The sequence below is a fragment of the Talpa occidentalis genome, unplaced genomic scaffold, assembly GCF_014898055.3.
Source record: "Talpa occidentalis isolate TD23 unplaced genomic scaffold, MPIMG_talOcc4v2.1 talOcc4.8, whole genome shotgun sequence".
NCBI classification, from domain to species: Eukaryota; Metazoa; Chordata; class Mammalia; order Eulipotyphla; family Talpidae; genus Talpa; species Talpa occidentalis.
In genome coordinates, this window is record NW_023605194.1 from 33,551,045 (window position 1) to 33,574,983 (window position 23,939).

The following is a 23,939-nucleotide window of genomic DNA, read 5'->3' on the forward strand; positions in this document are numbered from 1 at the left end:
TTAGACTATACATAGCAGATCTAACCAACGATCTCTCCTCTCAGTTCTTGCACCCTTCTCTCCAGTAATTTTTCCTTCCATACTATTTCCAGCAGTAACGACTCCATTTCTGAATAATGTTTCATGTGCCCCTCTCTATCTAACCCTCCCACTTTCCAGCCTACTGATTTGGTATTCCCTACCTGCCATTCTCCAATCCTAACAGATCTGGAATTCATGATCTCAACCCCTTTTCACTGACCATCATTATCCTCATTTCCCTTCCTAGCCAACTTAGAGTCCATAGTACAAAACATTTATCTAAATCTTTTGTATATACCCAATCTCCTGGCACTAACTCCATTATATTCATTTGGAAGAAAGATATTTCTATTAATAGCCATGTATCTTAGGCTTTCACAATCATCAAGCAGTTTAACCACCAGTTGCTAAACTACAATCCTTGTGCCAAATGTGAACCTGACTTTATAAGTTTTACTGGAATACAGCCACATTCATGCATTTATTTATGTCAATTTCCGTTTTCATGCTACAACGGCAGGGTTGAAGAGTGTGACAAGTACTGTATGGTTCACAAAGCCAAGAATATTTTATTATCTGTCCCTTTACAGAAGAAATTTGCCATACCCTGCATTAAATCATTTCTTTTAAAAATATACAGTAAAGCTACTGGCCTCACTTTCTGGTTTATGTCCTCAAAATTCAAGTCTATATCCAACTTTAACCATCATGACTGCCAGTAAGGTATGTTCCTATTCTCACTTGATGACCCCAACCTCAAAACATAAGAGAATATACACAATCAAATAATGATTTCATCTTTTCTCAAAAAATTAGTCTGAGGTTTATTAGAGGCAGAGATTTGGTGATTCTTCCAACATCTACCCAACATCTAATCAGTACCTGAAACAGAGTAATTCCTCAATAAATACTTATTATCTGCTTGGCTGACAAATATAATTAAATAAAATTTCTTTTTCTTTTTTCTTTTTCCCCATGGATAGAAACATTATAGCCTTGAAAAGGCTCAGAATCATACTCTCTCCGGTTATTAAGACGCAGGAAGAAAATCACATACTTAAAGTGAAATTTACCTTGCTTAGGTACATATTCATCTCAACCAGGTATAAGGCCTCACATGTACACATTTAACACCCTTGAAAGCTGATTTTCCCCACTGAGGCACAGCAACTGTTTGAGGGGTACCAGTTCCTTAAACAAATAGACCATGTAATTACTGATTTACTCAACATTTATCATTCTCATGGCAGTATGCTTCTCTAATCCAATATTGTCCATATTATTTTTCTCTGACATTAAAACAAATACACAAAAAAGTAATGCTTACAGAAATATAAAGTTAATTTTAAGACTTTTACCCTGCTTGTTTCCATATTACTGGAGTCATGGCTGATAAATCCACATAGAGGAAGAATGATGAGACAAACGAGAAAACAGCTGCTATCTGAGGGCCCTTATGCCCACAATATACCTCATCAGACTCATTATCATGGGTAAACCCCTGTAAATATCTACCATCATATCATTTTTGCCTGGGGGCTCCAAGATCTAAGACGCTCTGGCCCAGTGGCTGGAGATTGCCAAATCCACCTACACTGATAAATTGATCCTAAGAACTTATAGTTCACAGCACATCTTAGCTACATACACTCTAACTTGTCTATGGAACCACTTACTTTCTGCGCACACGCATGTAATGGTCTACACAAACTCTTTAGTCCTTTCTCTATCGTTTCTCTCCAATTAAAATATATTTCTCCTCCCCTCGGACCAAACCAGAGTAAGGACAGACACCACTGATTGCATCTGAGCTGAAACTGGGCTACCTCTATCACAAAAAGTTTCAATAGAAGCAAACACTACCTTCTTCATGAGCTTTCAGCATCAGCTAATTACATCACAGATGTAACAATCTACCGAAGATAGTCAGATCAGAGATCCTGAAATCAAAACCTGAGGGTACATTTTATTTTTGTTTTTGGTTGTTGCACTAACACTGGTTTTACAGTGCTGTATATCAGTTAGAGGTATAGGATCCCCATCAGGTGCTGTTACCACACCATACCCACCACCAGTACATCTCATAACTTCCTCTCTCCTTTGCACTCCTTGACAGCCTCAGTAGCAGACTGCATTTTCCAAGATTGACTGCTACAATGTCTTCCATCTTAACTTCTCCTCTTACAGTGTGACTCTAACACCTCTCCCATCATAAACTGAGGCATTCTTGAATGTGTGCGGACTCCACAAGTGGAATGTGGCAAAAACCACTGACAGCAACACTGGCGTGTCTGGTTCTCCGAGAAGCCCAGTCACCATGCTATGCAGGAACCCAAGCCACAGGCAGCAATCCTGCCTGCCTGTGACTACGCAGATACTCTGCTTCTCTTTCTCCCTTTCCTAAAAAACCTGTATTAAAAAAAGAGGAGGGAACTCAAGCAGAGAAGACAGTGGGGACCAGAAAAGGTATATAAAGAGATCTATATAGGGCCTCCCCGGTAGCGCAGCGGTTAAGCGCTGGGTTGCAAAGGTGCCCGCGGCCTTTGCAGCGCCGGTTTGATCCCCGGTTGCTCCCCGGCCACTGGAGGAGGGTCCCACATGGCGCACAGACCTCTCCTGCCGCCCACTGCTCCCCTCAGCAGTGCACTTCGGTCCTTCTGCCTGTTCTGCTCCCCGCTCTGGCGAATCTCTCACCCTCCCGCGCTTCTGACTATACCCAGTGCTTGTATAAACAAAAACAAACAAATAAGTAAAAAAAAAAAAAAGCCTCTATTAAAAAAAGGGTCTTAAAAAAAAAAAAGGATCTATATAGAAAGGAACCAATGTCCCCAGCACTCAACTGAGTCAACAGACAGCAACAACATGCCAGTATCAGGAATGAGCCATGTCTGACATAGTAACCCTAGTTCCTGTAAAGACACCCCAATGGCTGGTGATTTAGCAATGATAATTCTCCCCCACCCCCCATCCCCTTGCCCGCAAACCCTCTTCATCCATCCATTGGCAGACTCAAGCTAATGAATAGTTTTGAGCCACCACATTTGGAAATGATTTGTTACCCAGTTGTTTGTATACAAACAACTCCGTTTCTTCCATGATGGGCATACCCTCTTCTTACACAGTTGAGGTAGTGTTTTCTTTGCCTCTCTCTCAGTCAGTGTGGGGATGTTTTGAATTACTCACCTCATTCTGAGTAAAAATGCTACTTGTCCTTCTGGTACATACAGCTTAGTTCTGCTGATACCTGCGCTGCATAGCTTTAGATCAAGGCAAGCTCATTCCCTTCTCAGAAACCTGTTGTGTCTACTCACCTTTCCATGCAGACAGGTGTAGAGGCAGGATGGCTCAGGACAGGTTCTCTATGATTGGAGCAGACAGGGTAAAGGAGGAGTCCTGGAGCCCTCGGTGGCTTTTTCAGGCTTTTCTTGGGATTTTACCAGGTACACGGCAGGCAGGGGTGCCAGGGGGCTGGGAGGCTGGCAGGCATCCCAGCCCCCAGCAAGTCTTCACTCTTCGTGGGCTCTCCGGCCTTTTCTCATGGCCTCTGCTTCTCTGCTCCTTTTGCTCTGCTATTCCGCTTGTTCTTTCTTCCTGTTGCTCTCTCATTCTGCTGGCGTCCCTGTGACGCTGCCCTTATTAGCCCAGTCTCAGCCCAGGTGTATCCACGTATGCATGCCCACACCAGACTCCAGGTGCCCGCCATCAGGCATACATCATCAGTCTTAATGGCAGGAGGGCAGAAAAGCCTGATACTTACCCTACAATAGGTTAATGTGAGACCTTGAAACTCAAGCCATCCTTTGGAGAGACTAGAAGCGAGAGGAGTGTCCAAAATTTGAGAGTTTATAAATGCAGGGCAAACTGGGATGCAGAGCCAGCCATCCGGTAACACATCCGGGGAAGGGAGCCTTAAAGGGTCAAAATGTAAGATCCTACACAGTTACCAGCATGGGTCATGGGCAAAATATAGTGAGGAAATGCTTACAAAGGGAAGGAAATCAGAGCAATATTCTACTGGTAATCAGTCCATGAGAAATGACCCACAAGCGCTATTCCTAGCAGCAATTAAAGTCACTCCTCACAACTTGTTATATCCAGTAGCCTTATCAACAAAAGCTATGAAGCCACTGGAAATGTGTTCTCAGTAAAGTCATCTGTATCCTAATAATCACATACTCACATTTCCTCTACAGATGCTCATGGGCCATCGTGCTGAACGTGTGTGTGTGTGTGTGTGTGTGTGTGTGTGTGTGTGTGAGAGAGAGAGAGAGAGAGAGAGAGAGAGAGAGAGAGAGAGAGAGAGAGAGAGAGAAAGGCAGACCCTACAATTAAAGGCGATAATTTGCTAAAACCGTGTAAAAGACAAAGTTCATTGATCTCCAAGTCAGGGGCCACAATATCAGAACTAGGCTTCACCACTGTAGGGTAAGGAAAAATGTCAGGCTTTTCTGCCCTCCCGCCATCGGGATAGATGATGGATCCTTGCGGTCCTGAATGCATGCCTAATGGCGGGCACCTGGCGTAGGGTGTGGGCATAGGTGGATGGGATTCACCTGGGCTAAGACTGTGCTTTTAAGGGCGGCGTCACAGGGACGCCAGTAGAAGCCGAAGAGAAGCCGAGAGAGAAGCAAAGAAGCAGAAGCAGAGAATGCCAGAGAGCACAGAGAGAGTGCAGATTTGCTGGGGGCTGTGAAGACTGCCAGCCTCCTGGCCCCCAGCACCCTGCCTGCCATATACCTGGTAATCCCAATAAAAGCCTGCAAAACCACTGAGGACTCTGACTCCTCCTTTACCTGGTCTGCATGGGATCAGAAAACCTGCTCTGTGTCCATTCCTGGCCCTTACAACCACTGAGCAGCTATGTGACCTTAAACAAGTTACCAAATCTTTCTGAGCAACTCTGTCATAATTTATAAAATGGAGATAATAGTAGTACTCATTCTCAAAGGGATTGAGTTTATTCTGGTGTTTTTGTTTTGTTTTGCTTTCTGTTTTTGCTCAAAAGGGATTTTTTTTTTTTTAAGACTAACTACCAACATAATTAAAATACATGTGATTCACAAATTTTGAATTCTCGCCTTCCCATGCATAAAATGTGGTGACCTGCCCAGGACTGCCAAACTGAATCATTTGTCTTCATGCGTTATTCAGAGCTTAACTGGCTCCTGGGGTTGATCCAATTAGTCACTTATAGGCTGTAGCTTTAGGAGACTTGAAACCACACTAAAACTCTCATCAAAGTGAGGGGGCGGAGCAACATGGCGGCGAGGAGACGCTGCGAGTAAGATCTCCCATTAAAAAAAGTGAATAGGGAGGAAAAGCGGCAGGTCCCAGTGAGAAGTGGACACGGAAGATAAACGGGTGACGCCAGCGAACTGCCCAAAGAAGAAAGTGGCCATAAAAAAGGACTAGAAGGGAGGGAAGCGCAGAACCCTGCTCCCTCCCCCGCCCACAGAGGCGGCACTCTCCGACCGGCAGAGAGGAGGAAACAACAAACCAAAACGGCCCACAAGAACAAACGACGCAGCAAGCGGGACTGTGAGTGGAAAGGAACTATTGCAGCCACCACACCCCGTGAACGGGAGCTGAGGCGAACCCTGCAGGATCCGCCGCGGCGGTGAGCGAACGGCTCCGGGCGCCATTAGAGAAGAACAAAGACCCCGGGAGACGCGCACACAGCCCGGGCTGCCGGTAAGCTGGCGCGGGAACGCGGCGCACTCGGGGAGCTTGAAAAGCAAGTGCAGACTGGATCGCGGCTGCCCAGGTCCCCGCGCCTGCGACCTAGGCTTGCGGGGAGACGACCTAGGCTTGCGGGGAGACGCACGGAGGTCCTCACTGAGGTGAAGGTCCCTCCCTGAGTGAGCAGGAACCAGGCGCCCAGGCACGGGAGCTGTGCAAAAGGCGCCATTCCCGCGCCACTGAACTGGGCTACCAGCCCGCGTCCTGGAACTGAGGGCTTTGAACTGAGACCCGGGGCACGAAAATTCGGGGCGTGGTTTCTCCACGACGGTGGGGCACAAGGCAGACACAGCACCCCAAAGCTGTTGAGGTGTACCCTACCATTCCCGCTCTGTTCCTGTCCCACGGGGTGGGGGAGGCGAAAAACAGCCCCCAAGGACAATAGGAGAGATCTCTGGCGCCACCTAGCGACCAGGAAAAAAAAGTCACTAACACACTATAAAACAGGACATTTCTTAAGACTGCTTGAAAAGGGCAGAAGGTTTCTGGAGGACCCAGTGGCAGCCGGGAAGTTATTCCACGCCAGGCCCCTTCCGACCAGCAGTCTGAGCCCACAGAGGGAGCAGGCACCCACGTCCGGGGCAGACCGGGTGCGCAAAGAGTGTGCCTGAAACGGAGGCGCAGGGACTGCATCCCGCTTCGCCATTTGAGAACAGGGACATTTCTTCAGTAAAAACTGCCTAAAACCAGCAAGAAAGCTCCCAGAGACAGAGATGGCTCCTGGAAGAGCCAGAGGGGAGCGGAGAAGTTCACCCAAGATGTCAGTCAGTCCGAGCAACACAGTGTCCCAACGCATACGACAAAGAAAACAGACAGTAGGGAGTAGAAGAACCACACGCAACCTAAAAACTCCTCAGGAAAGAAGCACACCACAAAAAGAAAACCACTCCCCAGATTGCAACGACAGCAACTTGGAAGAACTTCTGAGCCTTCCAGAAAGAGAATTTAAATTGCCATGATTAAAAAAGTGATAGATCAGAAGAGGAATTGAGTCCCTAAAGAGGGAAGTAAAGAGAAATGCAGGAGATCAAAGAATTAAATGGAGGAACTAAGAACTCTGGAAAAGCAGAAAGCAGAATAGATGAAATGGAAGAACGAATAAGTAATCTTGAAGACACAGAAATAAAAGAACCAAAACAGAAAAGGAAAGAAGTACGAAGGAAAAAGAATGAAGAAAGACTTCGGGACTATCTGACTCCATGAGGAAAGGAAATATAAGAGTTATAGAATCCAGAAGGAGAGGAAGAGATGTAGGAACAGAGAAAATATTCATGGATATAATTGAAGAGAACTTCCAAATGAGAAGAAAGGAGCTGAAAATTGATATACAAGAAGCAAGAAGAACACCAAACTTCCACGACGAAAGGAAAACACAGCAAGACACATAATAGTAAAGCTCCCAAGAATCCAGGACAAGGAAAAAAATAATGAAGCTGACAAGAGGGAAGAAACAGATAACATTCAAAGGAAAACCAATCAGGCTGACATCAGACTTCTCTGAAGAAACACTACGGGCAAGGAGAGAGTGGAGGGACATAGTCAACAGACTCCAAGAAACAGATGCCAACCAAGAATACTCTATCCGCAAAGCTCTCTTTCCTCCATGAAGAAAGAATATGGACCTTCCCAGACAAAGAGAAACTCCGGAATTTCATTGCGACTAAACCCCACTCAAAAATACTACAAGGAATCCTAAAGCCAGAACCTCAGAGGACGAATAACAACGAAAGAAGACCAAAAAAAAAAAAAGTTATTAAAAGAATAAATAAATAAAATCAAAGGAAAGACAAACATAAGGCAAATACAGATGCTAACATATCAATATTAACTCTAAATGTAAATGGACTATCTTCAATAAAAAGACACAGAGTTGCAGCCTGGATTAAGAAACAAAACCCAACTTTTGCTGTCTCCAGGAAACACATTTAGCTACAAAAGATAAAAATAGGCTCAAAGTCAAAGGATGGAAAACAATCCTACAAGCAAATGGGCCAAAAAAGAAAGCAGGAACAGCTATACTTATATCAGATAAAACAGACTTCAAACTCAAAAAAATAAAAAGAGACCCCAATGGTCACTACATTATGATTAAGGGGACAATACTTCAAGAAGAAATAACACTCATTAACATATACTCACCAAACGAAAGAGCACCAAAATATATCAGACAACTGTTGTCCTCTCTGAAAACAGACATCAGAGAAAACACATATGTAGTGGGAGACTTCAACACACCACTATCAACAATGGATAGATCAACAAGACAAAAATAAGTAAAGAAACTAAGCTCTAAATAAGACCTAGAGCATTTGGGCTTAACAGACATATAGAACACTAAACCAAAAAAACGGAGTACACATTTTCTCAAGCGCACACGGATTTCTCCAGGATCGATCACATACTGGGGCACAAGACAAACATCAACAGATACACCAGATTGAAATCATACCAACCATCTTTTCTGACCACGAAGCATCAAACTAGAAATAAATCATAAAAGAAGGCAAGGAACTATCCTACCTCATGGAGATTAAAAGCCACACTACTGGAAGACCACTGGACTAACGAGGAGATCAAAGAAGAAATTAAAAATTCTTTGAATTGAATGACAAGGAGGACACCAATATCCTAAATGTATGGGATGCAGCAAAAGCAGTAATAAGAGGAAAATATATAGCAATAGAAGCTCACATCAAAAAACAAGAAAGAACTCAAAGAAACAACCTAATCTCGAAGCTCAAAGATCTAGAAAAAGAACAACAAAAAAACCAGAACCAGTAGAAGAAAAGAAATAATAAAACCAAAGCAGAAATAAATGAAATTGAAACTAAACAATCCAAAAGATCAATGAACCAAGAGCTGGTTCTTTGAAAAAATAAATAAAATAGACAAACCCCTAGCCAGGCTCACAAGGAAAAAGGGGAGAAAGCACAAATAACAGGATCATAAATGAAAGAGGAGAAATCACAACGGACACAGCAGAAATCAAAAGAATAATCAGTAACTACTATGAACAGTTATATGGAAACAAGTTCAACAATCTAGAGGAGATGGACAAATTCCTACAACTCTACAATCACCCAAAGCTAGATAAAGAAGAATAGAACACCTAAACAGACCAATTACAAGCAGCGAAATTGAAATGGTAATTAAAAACCTCCCCAAAAACAAAAGCCCAGGACCTGATGGATTTACAAATGAATTCTACCAAACATTCAGAGACGAATTAGTGCCTATCCTTCACAAACTCTTCCAAAAATTGAGAAGGAAGGGACAATACCAAACACGTTCTATGAAGCCAATATTACACTAATACCAAACCGAATAAGGACACACAAAAAAGGAAAACTATAGGCCAATCTCCCTAATGAACACTGATGCAAAAATCCTCAATAAAATTTTAGCTATCAGAATCCAACAATGTATCCAAAGATAATTCACCACGACCAAGTTGGATTCATTCCAGGGGCACAAGGATGGTTTAACATCCGAAAATCAATCAACGTTATCCAACACATCAACAAAAAGAAATATAAAAACCATATGATAATATCAATAGATGCTGAGAAAGCTTTCGACAAAGTGCAACACCCATTCATGATAAAAGCCCTTGAAATTCTTGGGATACAAGGAACATACCTCAACATCATAAAGGCCATCTATGACAAGCCAACAGCCAGTTCATTCTCAATGGTGAAAAGCTGAAAGCAATTCATTAAGATCTGGAACAAGACAAGAGTGTCCACTCTCACCACTGCTTTTCAATATAATACTGGAAGTCCTAGCCAGAGCAATAAGACAAGAGAAAGACATCCAAGGAATCCAAATAGGAAAAGAAGAAGTCAATATCACTATTTGCAGATGATATGATAATACATAGAGAACCCCAAATCTCCACAGAAAAACTAATTCAACTCATCAATCAATTCAGTAAAGTGGCAGGATACAAATCAACACGCAAAAGTCAGTAGCCTTCCTATACACAAACAATAAATCTGAAGAAGAAGAAATCAAAAACCACCCTTTTATTATCGAAACAAAAAATCAAATATTTGGGAATAAATCTAACAAAAGAGGTAAAGGACCTATACAAAGAAAACTATAAAACACTGTTAAAAGAAATAGAAGAAGACACAAAGAAATGGAAAGACATCCCCTGCTCATGGATTGGAAGAATAAACATTATTAAAATGGCCTCCTACCAAAAGCAATATATAGATTCAATGCTATTCCAATCAAAATCTCAATGGCATTCTTCAAAGAAATAGAACAATTATTGATGAAATTCATATGGAATCACCAAAAACCCCGAATAGCCAAAGCTCTACTGAAAAAAAAAGAAGGAAATGGAGGCATCACACTCCCAGACTTCAAACTCTACTACAAAGCCATAATCATCAAAACTGCATGGTATTGGAACAAGAACAGACATACAGACCAATGGAATCGAATAGAAAATCCAGAAATAAACCCACAGATTTATGGTCAAACTAATCTTTGACAAAGGAGCAAAGACTATGCATTGGAGCAAAGAAAGTTTGTTCAATAAATGGTGCTGGGAAAACTGGGTCGCTACATGCAAAAGAATGAAGCTTGACCACTACCTCACACCATACACAAAAATCAACTCAAAATGGATTAAAGAACTAGACATAAGACCTGAAACCATAAAATACATAGAAGGAAATATAGGCGAAACACTACGGGATTTGCACATAAAGACATCTTTAAAAGACCATCACCCAAAGCAGTGATAGTGAAGAGAAAGATAAACAGCTGGGACTACATCAATTAAAGAGCTTCTGCACAGCAAAAGAGACAATAACAAAAACAAAGAGAAACCCCACCAACTGGGAGAACATTTTGCACCCAACACTATGATAAAGGACTGATCACAAAAATCTGCAAAGAGCTGATGAGACTCAGCAACAACAAAGAAAATAATCCAGTCAAAAAATGGGCAGAAGAGCTAAAAGAAACTTCTCTGAAGAGGAAATGCAAATGGCCACAGACATATGAAAAAATGTTCAACATCACTTGTAATCAGGGAAATGCAAATCAAACTACCATGAGATACCATCTCACACCAGTGAGAATGGCACATATTAAAAAAACTAGCAAAACAAATGTTGGCGAGGATGTGGAGAAAAAGGAACTCTTGTGCACTGTTGGTGGGAGTGCAAACTGGTCCAACCACTATGGAGAGCTGTGTGGAGATTTCTGGACCTACTAAACATAGAGCTTCCATATGATCAGCAATTCCACTCCTAGGTATTTACCCAAAGGAACACAGAAACATCAATTCCAAAGAGCACCTGCACTCCTATGTTTATAGCAGCACTGTTTACAATAGCTAAGCTTTGGAAAACAACCAAAATGCCAAAAATAGATGACTGGATCAAGAAGATGTGGTACATATATACCATGGAATATTACTCAGCATTCAAAAAGATAAACACATGCAATTTGCAGCAACATGGATGGACTGGAAGGGATCATGCTCAGCGAAATAAGCCAAAAGAAAGAAAAATACCGATGGTCTCACTCATAGCAGGAATCTAGAAAACTTAAATAAGGGACCAGGAAATGAATATAAGAAGTGAAAATCAAAATCACAAAAACTATGAACCAGAGACACTTTTTGGGGGTGGGGGGCGGAAGGGAAGGATTGGGGTCAGAATGGGGTGTTTGCAATTGTATGGGGGAATATAAAATATTTAAAAAAAAAAAAAAAAAAAAAAAAAAAAAAAAAAACTCTCATCAGAATTTCTCTCCTTTCCGATTTTCCCTGATAACTACAATCTCATTTTATCACCAACAAAACCACATTTTCCTTCCTGCCTGTACCTAAAGCAATTGGTTGGCCACAGAGCCTCTCAGAATATACCCCTGCAAACTAATCCCCACCCCGGTGTCAGAGCCTGATTCAACTTGAGGACGAGGCCGTTCTTAATGAAAGTCAGGCAGCAAGGCTGCAGAGAGTCTGTCCCAGTGGAAGCACAGCAGGAAACAGATTGAGTTAATCCTCTATGTGACTCTTGATTTTCCAAGCTTCAAAGCATAGCAGAGCTGAAAATAGTCAATTTTTCTCATATTTTCACACAGGCATCCTCTTTAAACCAGTCATTTCCACAAATGTCTCATCTTTAGCGATATATTTGGTAGGCAAAGCAAACGATGCTCTGAGACAATCCTGATTTTCTCTGTCTTTTGAGTCCCAAAGGCTGGATTCTGCAGGTACTGGTGTGGAGCCATTCATAGCAGTTTTCTTTTTCAATGTGCAAATGTGTCTTTTAAAATGCAGGTTAGAATTGCGCTTTGTCACTGGTAGTGTTCAGGACTCAAACCTGCACATTAGTAAAGACAGTCCTCAACCCTTGCCTCACACAGCAGTAATATCCACAGGACAGCCAGATGGAGTTGCGCATTCAGAGAAAGCTTCACTAAGGCAGAACCTGTCTCTCTCTGGAGAAACTACAACAACCTATGCTCCATGGACAGTGGTGAAAGGTTCCAGTAAGGAAGCTACACAGGGGTCATGAAGACAGCTGCTCTTTTGTGTAAGAACCTTCTGGACTGAAATCCTAGCCATTGTATAGATCAGCTATGTGACCTTAGAAACTCAACACTGGCATCAACAGAATGGAAAGAACCCAAGCTGGGCTCAGATCTAAAGAAGGAATTGAGACTCCAAACTACTAAAGGAATATTTTTGCTTATGAAACTCCCACAAGAAACAGTACTGACCTTCAAGGAAAGAAACCAGGAAAAACAATGACCTGTATATTGGTAGGGTCAGCAACAGGAAGACAGCTCATCTAGGAGTGCAGGTAGCAATTTCATTTATCGTCCCTGTGCAATTTTTATGTGGTAAGGAGAGAAGAATAGAGGAACTGTACAAATTAATTGGATTGGAGTTCTGGAAAAAAACTGAAAATAACAAAATTGTGAGCTATTAGCCAAGGTAATATTTAACTCCCAAGCCTGTGTCCAGACACCAGCTGGTCTCAGCAAGACTTCAAGCTCAAATAGAAATGACTGCAATGAGCAGAGAATCTCTATAAACACACACACAAAAAACACACACCAAATCTTTCAAAACACAATTGTTAACTGCACTATTGCTGTTGATGAACTCAGATCATAGACTTGATCATTTCAGCCAGTCTTTGAGAGCATTTTTCCAAAGTCCATGAACCTTAAACTCTAACAAAATGTTTATAAAACTGCACTGTTTATAGGTCTTCTATCTCCAGAAAAATGATAACAAAAGGTAAGTGTGATAACCACTCAGACTGCTGTCTAGTTGCCAAACATCTTACAGGTACCATCTGCAACTTCAAGAAGTAAGGAGGGAATCTTTCAGGTAGTTTTAGGTCTGAGCCAGTGTCAGAGTTTCCTTTGCCACTTTCTGGATTGTTTCAGTTATGTTGTATGTAATTAGAATTGTTTTTGGTACCATTTGCATAAATGCTAAGAGTATCACTAAAGCGTTCTAAGTTACTCTGGGAACCAGATGTTCATGGAAGTGATAAATTTGAGATTAATTGTGGAAGAGTCACAGACAACAGAAAGTGAATTGCTTTATATTAACATTTGCTTCTCTCTGCTGTAAGAAAAGTTAAACCACCATGTGTGAAAGGCAGGTATTCATTAGATGATTTTAAAAGTGCCCATGTTTTCTTAGTGTTTTCAAATCTCCTGGCTGACACATTAGAACTCGGGCATAGAGAGAAATTTCAAATGGAATCAACAAGCTCAGCCACTGATCTTGGAGAAACTAATGTAAAGTGGAAAGTTTCTGATAGACTGTAAATGGACAAATACTATTCAATTTTCAAGAAGCAGAATTCTGCAAGCCATAGGCAGGGGGCTTGGCAAATACACTGTGTTGTCATAAATTGCACTAAAGAAAGGAAGCCAAAAGGAAGAAAGATATTCATAAGGGCAAGGGACAAATCAGTATTCAGTGTAAGAATATGAAACTATGGCTCAAAACTGTCTGAGTACATGTCATATGCCAGGTACTATTCTAGGTACTTTTATATACATAATCATATACATGTGGGTTTAGAGCTAAAATCATATCTTCAGGATTATGCCCTTGGAGGATGGGTACCAGGCTTTCTGAAGAAACAGAAACATCCTAGACTCGAAGGAGGTGTAGTATGAACAGACGAGGGAAAATTAAACTTGCCATGTCCGGGACAACCTGGCCCCCAGTGAGGTCCTATGAAGGTCATGTGGCAGCAGACCGCTTTGTGGTTTCTTTCCAGACTGTGACCTACTACTTTTCCTGAGAACAACTGCTCCACTCACAGAAGGGCACCTTCATACTTCTGCTACACATATTGAACCAAATGTGTGCCAATGGCTTTTACCTGATAGAAATTGGAATTTAGAAATATTAATCAAACTGAGACTTCTGACTCCAACTTCAAAGAGAAACCAAAATCATTCAGCCCTGGTCAGACACAAGGATTAAGAATGTTCCTTTAAGAATTATCCAATCCAAAGTCAGTTTGGATGATGCAACCTCTTCCATTAGATGAGCAACAAAAGCAGAATTTCATAACACTCTCTCAGGAAACCTGATCTCTGACAACACTGAAGCAAACTTGAATCTCACTATGGAACAATTTAAATCAGTATTGGACGTGGTTAATAATAGAATTGATGTTGCAGAAAAATCAATTAGTAAAATAGAAAATATATTTGACATGCACAGAGAATTTCAAAGAAACTAACACAGTGGAAAGAATATGAATACATGTTTCTTAGATCTACATTTTGCCTAGCTCTTTGGACTCTACTGGATACTGGAATACAAAAATGAAGAAGGCAGTTGCACCTGTCCTCAAGGTGGTCACATCTTAGTTAGGGATCTAGCGAAACAGATAATGATCTAGATGTCATTAACTGATTTGATAGCACTACTGCAAAACTATATTTTTTCTTATAATATCCACAGATATTATACAAATAAGACACCAAAAATATTCTGATGCAATTTTAAAAAGAATATTATAGGTTGTATTCTAAGGACACACATTAATACAATGCAAAAATTTGGACTCTAAGCAATATTCTCCCAAATAACAAGAAAATTTCCATAGTCTATTTTGGATAAAATTTATAAAACTGTATATCACAATCTATGAGATAAAAACACAGAGAAACATAACTAGCTTCAATGTTTTTGTTGCTGTGGTCTCATTAAGAGGTGGAGAGGTAAAAAATTATTTAAAAACAGAAAACCACAGGAAATACCCTAATACAAAAAAATGAGTATAGCAATCTATTCAAGAGAAAAAAGAAAATTACGTGTTTAAATTATAAAAGTCTCCTCTTTTCATATCCTGGCTGCATAAGGAAGTCTTTTCTTGGTTGAAAGAGTTTTATTAATATTATATGCTATTAAAATAAAATAAGAAAGCAAAGAAAAGATGTTAGAACAAAAGGACATATTACAGCAATATGGAATTGTTGTAATGAAAAAAATTCCATGGTGGCATTACAGTTCTGGATAAGGTAGATTAAATCCAGTGCCCCCAACTGGCAAGTTTAGAGATGACTAAAATTATTAACTTCTGCTTTGCAAAATACACTAAAAAAGAATACATTAAAAGAGTGGAAAAAATGCCACAGAGAGAAAATTATGCAAACACATATCCAATAAAGGACTGGCATCCAAAATATGCAGAGAACTCTAGAAACAAAAAGCGTTGCCTAATTAAAAAAGGGGAAAAAGAGCTACACAGACACATCAGCAAAGAAATACACGTAGAAATGAAACACCAAAAATAATGTTTAACAACCTATTTCATTAAGTAATTTGAAATGAAAATTTTTACGTTAGATACACCTGTTAATATGGCTAAAATACCAAAAATTGACAGTACCAAATAGTGGTAATGAAGTAGAACAAAGAGAAATCACAGCCCTAGACAGGGGAAATACAAAATGGTATAACCAATTTGGAAGACAATTTGTCATTTTCTTATGAAGCTAAATGTAATTTCACCATACAATCCAGCACTTGAACTCTAGAAGTATTGATGCGAATGAGTTGAAAACATGTCCACACAAAAATCTGCATAAATTATAGCAACTTTATCCTTAATTGCCAAAAACTAGAAGCAATCAAGATGTCCTTCAAAAGGCAAATGGATAAACAAACTGTGGTATATCCATACGATAGAATAGTCTATTCAGTGATAAAAAGAAATGAGTTATCCAGCCACAAAAAGACATGATGGGACCTTAATTGAATATTGCTTAGTGAAATAAGCTGTCTGAAAAAAGTACATACTGTATGTTTCCAACTATATGACATTGACATTCAGAAAATGGCAAAACTATAAACAGATAAAAAGATCAGCAGTTGCCAGGGTTTTGGGAAAACAGGGATAATTAGGTAGAGCACACTGGATTTTTAACCATTCTGTATACTGATAGCGGTAGATACATACATTTGTCAAAGCCTATAGAATGTTGAACACAGTGTGAACCCAAATGTAATCTATGGACTCTATTTAATAATGATGTGTCAATATTGGTTTATTAATATTAATGTAATCATACTAATGAAAGACGTTAATAACAGGAGAACTGTGAAATGGGAAGGAGGGTGAATGGGAACTCTGTGCCATCTGCTCGATTTTCTTTAAACTTAAAGCTGCTCCACAAAATAAATTCAATTTATTTTTTAAAAAATAGACAAACCACAGACTGGGAAAAATATTTGCAAATCACATATTTGATAAAGAAATTGAATCTAGAAAACATAAAGAACTCTCAAATCTCAATAGTGAAAAACCAAACAGCATAATGAAAACAGGAAAATATATTCAAACAGACAAGTCACAAAAATAGATACTCAAATGGCAAGTATAAACATGAAAAGATGCTCAACATCATTCATCACTAGGGAAATTTGTGTTGAGGCAGCAGTGAAACACGCCCCCCACATACCTATTAGAATAGCCAATATTAACCCCCCTAAAAGAGACAATACCAAATTCTGCAGAGAATATAAACCATTCTAGTATATTCATAAAATGCTAGTGGGAATACAAAATGGCACAGTCACTTTAGAAAATGGTTTGACCATGTCTTTTAAAATCAAACACACAGTTAACATACAAACTTGCAATTCCTTCCTAGATATTTACCCACTGAAATGAAAAACAATATTCACAGAAAAACTTGGAACAAATGTCTAAGGTTTTTTTTCACAATCACCAATACCAGAAAACATCCAAATGTCCTTCAAGAGGCAAATGGATAAACAAGTTTTAGTTTGTTAAATAATGGAATACAACCATGCAATAAAAATTTAAAACTTCCAATAAACACAAGGATAAATTTCAAATGTATTATGCTAAGTGAAAACAGTCAGACTCAAAATGTCATATACTACTTGATTCTATTTATGTGAATTTCTTAAAAGTCAAAAACATAGAGACCGAAAATAGATTAGTGGTTGTTAGGATATGGAGGTATGGGGAGAAGTTAACAACAAAGGGGCATGAGATAAATGCCAAGTGATGGAAATGTTCTGTGCTGAGTGGATTTGTAGATACATTGGTGGATGCATGTGTCATAGAAGTTCACACTAAATAATTTGAATTTCATGTATATACATTATACCCCAATCATCTGACTTTAAGTAATACACTGAGGCAAATTCTGAAGAAGACTACACTTCTCTCTATTGGATAGTAAATTCTTTCCAGAGACTCTTGAGTACACACCTCCATATCTTCATTGTCCACCCCTCAAGCCAGTATATTCACTTTTCCATGCATGTTCAAAGAGCTACCTCCAGGGATCTGGTGAGACTCTCTTCCCGAGACTCCATCAGTGGAGTAGGTCTTAAGTTGGTACTCACCAGCCACCATGTCTAATATCCATTCTAAATTCTTTTTGCCCTCTGCTATCTAGATACTGATTCAGACTGAGAAACTGCACAAATAATACTGCTTTTTATTGCAGTGACCACTCTCAGTCTATGCTTCTTCATTTTTCTTCTTATAGAAGTTAAACAACATTCCCCTTGGTTACCTAACTGTTTAGATCCTGAAGATATCATGTTCTATTAACTACACCGCATCTTTTCTGCAATTCAAGTCCTCTTAACTGCCCCTCCACCATTGCCAAATATTATGTTCATTGTAATTCTCCCCTAGTCCCCACTCAACCGGCAACCCCACTTCTGATCACTTCTGATGATTAAGCATCACCATCTGTCCTCTACTGCTTTGTGAGGAAGAAAGAACTATCATCCTTACTGCCATTAGTGAGACCAAATCTTTGACTATTAGCCACAGTCTGCAGAGGGGAGACATGTCTGAACTTCTTAGGAAGTGTATTCTTGGTGACCTTAGTGAATGTGTACCCCCAAGGCCTTCTGATAGAATATAATCCTCTGGTGGTCCTTTAACCTCAGATAATGTATCCACTCCAGCATGCCTATTTCCTGCTCCTGATAATCCCTTCCTGCACCATCTGCCACAGATACTCAGACATTCCAACACCATTCTAGGTGGGCCATTGTTTTTACCAGACTTTGAAGAATCATGTTTGCACCAACACCTAGCTTCCTTCCAGGGTGCTGAACTCTGTATCCCTTATCCAATCTCATGCTTTGTCCTCTTGGATTTAGAACATTCTGAACCTAACTTCACAGATACAGAACCAATTCCCCTACCCCAGCTCCTGGCTTGGCCATTCAATTCTTTTTAGTATAGATACTTTCCTTTATTTCTGAGGCTTAACACATTCCCAGCTAGAATATGGTACAATTCAATGCTGGTTATAAGGCCAGCAGCTGTTAGAAGTGGGTCAGTTCCTGAGGGGGTAACTATGGCCTTATTGGGGAAAGATCTCTTTGTATTCCTATCCCATATTGAGGCAGTGTGTAATAGCTCTTAATAGAAAACATTGGAGCATTTCTACAAGCTCAAAAAATGTCTTGAAGTCTGGGCAACTGAGGAGTTCATCCAAATTGCCCCTATCCCATGTATCCAAGTCCTAGTTTCCCCAATCAAAGAGGTACTAGTTGAGCACTCAACCATTTTTTAAATATAGCCATTCCATTATCTTTAATTTTATCTCCAGGATTTTTTTGTTGTTGTCTCATTTCATGATATGGATTTTTTTGTAAGCTACCCAAAACACTGTCTGGTTCTATCATTCAACATAAATTGCCAGTTAATTGTTTTCAGTCTTTCATTATCTTGTCTTCAGGGTGTTAATGAAATTTAGTAATAACCACTCAATTCCATTATCCTAATATTTATCATTCACCCAAGTATCCCAAACACCTGTTTCATCACACTGATCAATGCATTTCCTTACACTGTACATTCTCCCAAGTTACCACAATGAAATTTTGACAATTGAGCCACCACTTTGCACCACAATCTGTCTGTGCCCCTCAAACCACTCAGAATTTGGTGTCATTGGCAGCTAGTCAGTGGTCTAATCACAAACTCTAATGTAGTGGCTGTTTTCTTGGAACCATAGGGCCATTTGAGTTCCCTAGGAAGCAGACATTGAAACAGGGATAGAATTTCAAAAGCTCTATTAGGGAATAACATTTATGAAGGGAAAAAAAAGAGGCAGCAGCAGCAGAATCAGTCTAAGGGCACAGTCAGATAACAATGCTGATGTAAGGAATTCTCTGCCAGCTCAATGGGAAGATCTGGAGCAAAGATTGTGCAGTGGGCAGAAATTTCTAGGCCCTTATACAACAGCTTTGTTCAGTCATTGACTGAAGACTACCCCCAAGAAGACCATGATTCAAACATTGCTACTTTCTTTAGCTGGAGTTGACCTGTGAAAAGTGTGACCTCAATTCAAATGGTGAAGTGGACCTTAGGGAGCAAATAGCTGGAGGCTACCCACTAGGCAAACTCCTTATAGCTAAGCAATGGACCCTTTCCTTAAGGGGATCAGAGAATCTCATCACTTTGTCCATCATAGCCAAGCGTATCCCAATAAACCCTAAAGAAGAATAAAGGTGGAGGACTTAAAACACAAAATATCTTATAATAATAGACTTATAATAAAGCTGTAAAAAATAAGAGTGTAGTATAGAAATACTAACAGGCAAATACATTAAATGAACAGAATAGAGTACAGAAATAGAATCACACATTTTCAACTGATTTTTGAAAAAAGTACAATATATTGCAAAGAAGAGAGAGAAATTGTTTTAGCACATAGTGATATTTATTTAGAAGAAAATAAATGTTAATCTCTACCTCACATCATACACAAAAATTGTTTTGAAATGTATCAAAAGCTTAAACTTTAAATCCTAAGCCATAAAGTTTCTGGAAAAGAGCACAGGAGAATGCCTTTGCAACTTGGGAGGTGACAAAGATTTCTTAGACAAGACTCAGAAAGCAATAAACATTAAAGAAAAAATTGCTAGACTCTGCCAAAATTTAAAGCTTCTGTTCATCAAAAGAAAACTGTAAATAAAGTGAGCAGGAAACACACATGTTGGGAGAAAATACTGCAAAACATATGTCTAATAATTAGTTTATACCCACTATATAGATATTTAGATAGATTGCTAGTTTGATATAAAATGTGTATAGATAATTCAATATTTACTGAAAAATTCAATATGAAATAAACTATACACTAAATTGAAAAATTGTCAATAAAAATGATACACAAAATAATGTATCAATAGAAAAGAAACACAAAAATGAATATATAACTGATAAGCATAGCAATAAAAGAAAAAACATTAAAAATGGACAAAATCAGGTCTCCCTGGTGGCGCAAGGGGTTAAGTTGCTATCTATGAAGCTATCAGCAGCCACTGCAGCACGAGTTCGATCCCCAGCCAGGGAGAAACCCATATGGTGCAGCAGACCTCTCCTGGCTTGCCCACTGCTCCCCTTAGCAGTGTATTTCAGTCGATCTGCCTGTTCTGTTCCCCACTCTGTCTCTGGTGAATCCTTTCACCATCCCCCCACACACTCCCCCCTGGCCTACACCCCAGTTTTTTTTTTTTTAATTGAAGATTTATTTTTATTTATTTATTTATTTATTGCAGTGTGTGTATGAAGTAGGGATCTAATTTATTATTTTTTCAAAATTTTTTTTAAGATTTATTTATTTATTTATACCAGCACTGGGTACAGTCAGAAGCGCGGGAGGGTGAGAGAATTCACCAGAGCCAGAGCGGGGAGCAGAGCAGGCAGAAGGACGGAAGTACACTGCCGAGGGGAGCAGCGGGCGGCAGGAGAGGTCTGTGCGCCATGTGGGACTCTCCTCCGGTGGCCAGGGAGCAGCTGGGGATCGAACTGGCGCAGCTGAGGCTGCGGGCAGCTTTGCAACCCAGCGCTCAACCACTGCACCACCGGGGAGGCCCTACACCCCAGTTCTTGTATGCATAAATAAATTTTTAAAAATGAACATAATCTTGTACACTTCATGATGTTATAGATGTGGATGAGTAATTAGCAGAATAAAAAAGTTCTCAATTACTAGTTATTAGGAGAAATATAAATAAAACCCACAATGGGATACTATTACATACCTAATAAAACTGCTAAAATACAAGAGTTACAACATTGAATATTGGCAAGGTTGTGATGCAACCAGAATCCTCATACATCGCTAGAGGGAGTGTAAATGAAATAGCCACTTTGTAAAACAGGTGATTTTTTTCAGAGTTAAACTTATACCCACTCTACGAGCTAACTAGCCTACTGCTCGGTATATATATTTACTCAAGAAAATAAAACATATGCCCTTATGCAGACTTGTACAAGAGTATATTTATGTTCTTGTTATTTATGCTTTATTTTTTATTTTTTAATGAAGTTTATTTTCCTACATGGACAGTATTTGATTTCTCCCCTCAGTTGTACTCTCCACAGTTCTCCCACCACCACAGCCATGATTCATCTCCGTGGTCCCTACAGAGTGTATTTAATAACAACTTTATTCACAATAGCTAAGCACTGGAAACCATCCAAATGTCCATCAAAAATAGCGTGGGTTTATTTATTCCATATAGTGATACTCAATACTACTGTTATATGCAACAGCATGAATGAATTGCAAAAGCACTAAACAGAGCAAAAAAATCCAGACACAAAAGAGTACATCTTATATGATGCCATTGCCATGAAGTTCCAAAACAGAAAAAAACATTCTATTATGGGAAAAATCAGAGAAGTGGTTGTCTCTAGGGTAGAAGGCAAATGTTGACTGGGAAGGAACAAAGACAAAACTTTCTAGAAAAGATTATATATCTTACTAGGTGGGTGTTATGACTCCATGTATGTGCCAAAGGTCATCAAACTGTATACTTTAGCTCTGTATACTTCAATGCACCTAAATTATACCACAATTTTTAAAAAGGAAAATAATAATAAACACACATAATGTAATTTTCTCATGACAATATATGAGAGTGGCTGAAATGAAAAAGATATTTCCAAGTGTTGCTGCAGTATGAAGCAATCAGGTCTTATACACTGCTATTAGGAGGTAAATTGGTACAAACCCTTTAGAAAACAGTATCAAAGCTGAACATGGCAAACCTATTCCAATTCTAGATCTATATAGTTCCAGCAGAAATATATGGGGGAAGGTTACATATATGTATTTATGGTGCTACTATCAATATTCTAGTCATATTTATTCACCAAAGGGTATGCATGTATCAGAATATTGACAGCAGCACTACTCTAATGATCATCAATAGTAGAATGAATAAATGGAATACTATACAGTAGTGAAAATGAACCGCCTATGATGGAATGGAAGAATGTGGAATGACTCTCACAAATATAACATTTCTATTCACATAAAATACAGCAATGGGCAAAAAGTGCACACTCTCCAGTAACAGAATATTAGAGCAGTGGCTAGAACAGAGAATAAGAGGGCTGCTCGGGTTTCAGTAAGTGTCTGCTTTTTCTTTGTCTTAATGCTGGTAACATGTATATACTGAGTTAGTAAAAATTCATTAAATTATACTTACTCTGTATACAATTGTCTGTATGTACAATATATTATACTTCAACACAATTTAGAATCTTACTCAAATAGCCAAGGGTCTTTCTGCATTCAATGGCAGTTAATTCCAAAAATTTAAATATGGTGTTAGGAAAAGATCCCTTCATTCTCCTCCTCTATTATCCCCTTTTCTCCCCTTCTCTCCTTCCTCCTCCTCTTGTTCATTCTCAATCCCTCTCTCTCTCCCTCTTTCTCTCTCTCTCTCCCTCTCTCCACATACACACACACACACACACACACACAGCCCTCTTCCCACACCCCAGCTTTCTTAGCTTCTTCTCCATGTGACACTCTCAAACAGCCTCCACCAGATGATGACCACGGTGACAGCTGTAGACATACCAGGTGAGCCATCCAGCAGAAACAAGTTCTCAAGATTTCCTGAAACAACTCGGATCCTGGTCTATTGCACAGCCAGTCACTATAGCCAGGAAGAAAGAATATTCTAGTTGGCTAGGCCTCTATCATTGACCCTTGGACATAGTCTCACCAAAACCCCATGGGCTGAAATTAGAGAAAGGATAGTTCTCCTAGGGAAAAAAAGTGTTATTAACCAAACAAAGGAAGGATGGGATGTCAGAGACTACAGAGTCCACTATATTCAGGGAGCAGGCATAGGCCCAAAGTCTTGGAAAAGCTAGGTGCAACCTATCTTGCAATTTCTAGCTCTCTCTTTTGCTGATGAATATATTTGCACCTATTTCTCAAAATAGGTTAGATTTTTTTTTCAACAACATAACAAAATAAACATGTTAGTCTCTCAATCCCTTAAAATATTCCTTGAGATTTCTTACCCAAATCATAATTCTCTGTGGTAACATTTTTGTGCCCTTTCTAAAACCGAAGACCTCAATGAAATCCTCCGCTAGTTAACAGTGGAATAACAGGGATGTTTGGGACTTACTGTTTAAATCATCAGGCTCCAAAAGTAGAACTGCACCAGAATTGAGTCAAGCAATAGCTCTCCATCACCCTGGTTTCCCTTGTCGATTAAACACAGTGACCTAGTAATTGTCTGGTCTCAGAATGCTCAGAAATGCTTTGCTGTCTCGGAATCCTTTTACATTTTCCCCTGTAGGTATATAATACCCATATAATTTGAAGCATTCATCTCTCTATTGATC

At 39.6% G+C, this 23,939-nt stretch overlaps 1 long non-coding RNA gene across 1 annotated transcript in view; it reads right to left on the reverse strand.

The window, feature by feature from the left end:
- LOC129144987 (uncharacterized) overlaps nt 1–23,939 on the reverse strand; it is a 224,598-nt gene that overhangs the window by 162,169 nt on the left and 38,490 nt on the right. The gene's annotated exons all lie outside the window — the stretch shown is intronic.